Genomic DNA, 6,000 nt, shown 5'->3' on the forward strand with positions numbered 1-6,000 from the left:
AGTTAATTCAGAAAATATCAAAAAAGTTTTGAAAGACAAATGATAAAAAAATTTTAAAAGATTCATCTTAGAATTTGTTTGCGTTGATTATTTGTAAATCTTGTTTTTAGTTAAAGTGTGAGTAAAATTTTTTAGTTTAAGCTTTTAAGTAACTGAAAATTAAAATGATGTTACATTGTAGATAAGTCTAGACAGCTGATAAAACATTTTTATACAAAATTTGATTTTGTTTTTTTTTGTTTTTTTGAACAACTTTGGAATCCTAAGACTTATTCAAGTTTTCTAGAATATTTACTGGTACAAAATTTTCATTTTACTAAAAGTTTAGCAATTTAAATTCTTAAAATTGTTTAACCTTATTTTATTTTTAATACACTCTTGAATGAAATTTTGTGATTTTTGTTTTCATCCGTATAACAGTGTGTGTGTGTGTATGTGTGTGTATGTAAATGAATATATTTTTATTTTTTTGAATTTGAAATCTTATATACTATGTTAACAAATATGAAAAAGGTGGAGAATTAAAATTTTATTTTGAAGAAAGACAAAATAAGCTGAGATATTGTTTAATTTGATTTTTGATTGATTTACTTTAGAACAGAATTTTTTTTTTATCTTTTAAACTTTAAAATATGACTTTGAAATTTAAATATGAATTTGAACTTTTTTCTGTTATATACTTTGATATTATATTGTAGGATTACAAAATACTTAGTCTTCGTTTCAAAATCTTTTTGGTTGTGAATTAAATGTGAAAAAAATATGAATTAAATTTTCTTGAGTTTTTCTAAAATTCAACGGAGTTGCTGTAGAATAATTATAAAACTATAGTTATTAGTTTTGCAAAGTATTTATAACAGATAACATATTCTATTATTTAGGTATAAATATATTAGAAAAGCAGTTTTCAATTTTAATATAAATTTGGTAACCCTTTGCCAGTTCTGAGAAAAGAAGAAAAAGCAATTTTTGTATTTATTTATTTTAGTCTTTTGATAAGTATCTGAGTATACTGAAAATGAATTCAGCTCTCTGATAGCAGTCAGACTATCCGACATGATCAAGATTTCATGTCTCAGATATGCTTTTTTAAAAATGAACGCACGAATGTCGATGGCGTGCATTTCCGCCTGAAAGATGCTGGGATATGTCCCCATAGGTTCGATGAATTTGGTTTTTGGCCTAAACACATCCACACACATCTGCACACAGGTTTTTGATCTATCCGGTGAGACGCGTTCGATCCCCTGCTCCGAACACTTCTTTTAGTTCTTTGACGAAATACTCGAATGCATTAAGTTCTTGCTCCTGACACATGATTTCATGATTATATTAAAACTTTTTTCCTGTTTGGAATTTTCTGGCACCACAAGGCGTTCCTGTGTTCACATGTGGCCTCCTGTGAAATTTCTTTTAAAAATTTTTAAAATCTATAAAAAATCAGGCCCACAAAATTTGTACATATAGTGAAAATTCTATTTGATATTTTATCTACCTACTAAAAAACGAAATATTTCAATATAAAAATTGATTTTCTTCACTTTCAGTTCCATTGGTAATCAATGTTTGCGAATCTCAATAACAATCAGGCTTCATATACATATAAAATTTCAACTAAATTGACTAAATTTTTTTCTATATATGGGTCGATTTTACATGTCATAGAAAAAGTCTTGATATCTGAGCATATCCCAAAAGTTGATGAATCCCTGATATATGGCCAAATTAAAACCAGATTTCAAAATTGAAATACTGATAAACCAACTGATTTTTTCTTCTCGTTCCTCGAATTTCTAATTTTTTAGAGGTTCTATTTTGAAAATTTTCCAAATTTTCCAAATTTTCGAATTCTTTATATTTTTGATACTCGTAACGAACAATTTCAAACTTTTTTAAATATATTTTCGATTAACTTTAATGCTAAAATTTGATTTTTGCAAAAAAATCTAAATAAGAAGAGCGTCATTAACATACCCTTTAAATACGAGTATAGGATGATAAATAGAAATAAATAGACCAGGCAAAGCTCAAGAAAAATATGTAAAACAAATTGTTTGAGAACGGTTGGGATATAAGATCATTTTTGACCTAGGTGTTAAAAAAATTTTTTCTTCTCCATTTTGTAATCCCATTTTTTTTTCCACTGTCAAATAGTACGTTTTTTTTAAAGAATTATATTTCAAATTATCCTTTTTTCCTTTTTTACACATTTTTCGTTTTAGTTGAAAATTTTTAGTCATATAGACCTTGTCTGATCTTAATGTTCGTTTATTTCTTCTATAATATTATTTTATGGCATCAATTTTATATTATAATAATATAAGCATGAAATAATGTAATGATTTTTTATACGCTTTGGTACAGGCTATCTCGCCAAATTGGAACAAATTTTTTCGGTAGTGTGTTGGGTAAGTGAATATGAACTCAAATATATTATAGAAGTGTCTGAATAACAATTAAATTTAAAATTTGTAATTGATATTGAATTTTTTTTTGATTCCTGTTACAATACACATCCGAAATTCTATAAAATAATTTTTGTTAAGATTGCAAAGTTATTTTTGGACAAATTTTAAGTATCTACTCTAATAAAATTTAAGGTTATTTAAAGTTTAGGCTGTAAAATTTTTATTTATCTAATTGATTTTGTTTTTCGTTGCTTTTATTATAAAAATTTTTCAAAATTAAGAAAATATTTGTATTTAAAATCGTTAATGAATTTTCCCCAAAAAAAAAAAAAAAAAAATTCGCAAGAACACTATTAGAGGTGCTTTTTGGCCTTCTCGGATTTTAAAAAAAAATTTCACTGAATTATAGGCTTTAATATCGGGATATTACTCATATTAGGTTTTTCAGGGCAATCTTTAGTGAGGCATTCGATGTTCAACGAGGGCGGGGAGGAAGGGGTTAATTGGTTCCTGTAGATGGTTTTTGGGAATTTTATTATGTATGGGGATTGTGAGGTTTTAATTTGAGGATGGGTCTTCTTCTTAGCTTAGTGCATGGGTTTCGCGTGGGTGGGCACACCAGGCTGTTCTCTCTTACTGCTACTACTACCATATTCGATTTTGTGGTTATATAACATTAGAGTAATTTTCCTTTTTACCACAGATTTGTATCGAAATTATTTGATTCACCATTTTATTATTACGTAAAACAAAATTAGTAACAAATTGTGGTAAAATTTTAATATGCAGCTGAAATATAGCATTCTTTGTTTAAACTGTGGTTTTGTTGTTTGTTAATCTAATTCCTTGCAAATATTAGGAACAGGTCGGACTATAATAAATAACTATTTTATACAATTTAAATTTATTCGACAAAAATAATCAAGCAGTTTGATTCTATTTTATATAAAATTTTTTACTTTTAGGATTTCAATTAATTTCGGAGCTGTTTGCGTCGAGACACACACTCTTTTTGTATACATCAAAATTTTATTTTTTTTTAGCATTTCTTTCACATTGAATTAAATTTTTACTGATATGCATTTCAAAAGGATTTTCATTTTTATTTGAATATCGTGCTGAATGTGTTTTTAAAACTTTTACCGGTTAAGAAAATAACACCGGGTGAAGGAAATTTTGTGAAAATTGCCAAAAAAATAAAAAAAAAAAAGGAGAAATTTTAAAAAATAAAGAAAACAGAAACTTTTTTCTTGTTGTTTTTGTACTTTTATTTTGGTGGGTTTGATGGGTGTTTGTAACAAAAGCAGCTGTTTTTTTTTTATATGGCTATCATTTTCTTTCATTTTCTCTCGTTTTTAACGCTTATTTTACCTTATTTTTTATTTTGTTGTTTTTTTTTAAATAAAAGTTTAAATCCTGTGATTCTGGTGATATACAAAAGGGATTAATTTATATATTTTTGTTTATTAATTTTTTTATTTTTTTATTTTATATACTTTGCGTTGAAGAAAAATCGATCTCTGGAGAAAAATTAAATGAAATATTTTTGAGAAAATTTTCATTCTTACTATTGTTGTTATCCTTGTTTTTTTTTTCAGTTTTTTCCTTTTTTGCTTGTTTTTTAAAAGGGTCGCATATATATGACAACAAAAAGATTTATTCAATACTATTGTAATGGTACAACTATATTTTTTCTTTCAAATGTTGGATTTAAAGATTTTTTTATTCCTTTTTAGAATTATTCTAAAAGAAGGAATGAAAATAATACAACAAAAAGAAAAATAAAGAAAAAAAATCTAGGAAAGAAACCTTTCGTATTTTAAAAAGGAAATGTAAATTTAAGGGGAGCAGATGCAGAAGATCTTATATGAGATGGGGAGAATAAAAAGGTAAGAATACAAACAAAGTTTTCGTTGTTGTGAAATCTGAAATTACGAATATACTACTACTTAACTACTACATATACTTATATTTGAGAGGAACATTGTAACTTAAGGAAAATGGGGTAATTTTTTATATTCAATTATTTAAAATGAAATTATTCTAAAGTTATAATAGTTTTCGCTTGATGTAGTATTGTTATTGAAAGTGTTTTAGTATTTGTAATAATGGCCATGCGAAATTTTATAGTATAAAGTGAGAGTATTTAAATTTTAGAAAAAAGTGATATTTTATATGCTTCCATAAAAATGTGATTCCTATAAAGATTCAAGTGTCTAATCATCAAAAAAAAAAATCTTATACCATTTGTTTTCATATGAAAAAATGTATATAAAAAAATTAGAGAGTCACGGATTTTCGCATGCGTTTGATAAGCAGAATGCAAAATTTATGATAAATTTTTAGAATTTTTTAATAAGCTTAATACTCCAAATAAAACCTTTTCAGTTTTCAATTCGAAGTCTAGTCTAAAAATTCAAACCGAAACTTTCCTCGAAAAAATTCCTATTTGTAAACCAGGCCAACAGTAATAAATTTTTCTATATTTTGAGATAATTTAGTACTATAGTTCAATATTTCGAACTTAGCAGTACTCAATTTTATTATATATTGATGATATTAGATTAAGGAAAATTTTCATGAAATCATTTGAGGCCGAAATAAAAAATCACAAAATCTAAAAAAAATCAATACAACGATTTTATGACTTTTACCATTACACATTACAATTGGTACTCAATGCGGGTAAGCTTATTTTTAGTTAACTTGCATTGCGATATAGGATTCCCGATTGGTTATTTGAAATAAAATTTAAGGGCGCAGACAGAGATGCAATTTTTTGTTTTGCAATTAATGCTCGATTGTAAAACCGTTACGCATATATCTAAGCAAATAAACTATATTGAGTTTATTCAAATCGACTGTGTTATCTAAATATTACAAATTGTTTGATTGCTTAATTGCATGCAATCATACAGTTGCATGTTCGCGCACTTGAATAAGAAACCTATGGAATCCAAACAAGCATTTAAACAATTAGGAAACTAAAAATTACATGTATGTCGGCGCCTCAAAAGTTCGAAATTTATTTAATGATGTTTGTTATTCTAATGAAATTTAATGGTGTAAACTGTAAAGTGTAATTACAGTTACACTAATAAGAATATGGCAATGAATTCTGTGAGATTCTTCTAAGACTGAGATGAGCATTTTTAATGTATTTTTTAATGTACATTTTAGAAAACAAGAACTGCAAATATTTCATTTTGCCAGAAAAATTTATGGTGAATATTTGAGTTGTAGGTATGTTATAAGTTTGAAAAGTTTGTAAAATTTTCACCACATTGTATTGTGACAACATCATAATAATTTTTAGCAGCATGATCTTGTAGATTTGCGGCAAGGTAAAGGTGTATCAAAACATACAGGCAATTTAAACAGTTTTTAATCTTTTCCATTAGTTTTTAATTCAATTTTTTATTTCTCTTTAACATTTTCCATTAATGTTTTTCTATTTTCTTTTGTATATTTTCAATAATTGTTGTGAAAAATGAAAATATAGAGAAAAAATAAGAAAACTACTTTTTTTTAATGGGTGATTTTTCGTTTAATTTTTTTACATGTTCTACTTTTATTTTTTTTATGGTATATT

The sequence above is a fragment of the Condylostylus longicornis genome, unplaced genomic scaffold, assembly GCF_029603195.1.
Source record: "Condylostylus longicornis isolate FDR11 unplaced genomic scaffold, ASM2960319v2 ptg000040l, whole genome shotgun sequence".
Lineage (NCBI taxonomy): Eukaryota > Metazoa > Arthropoda > Insecta > Diptera > Dolichopodidae > Condylostylus > Condylostylus longicornis.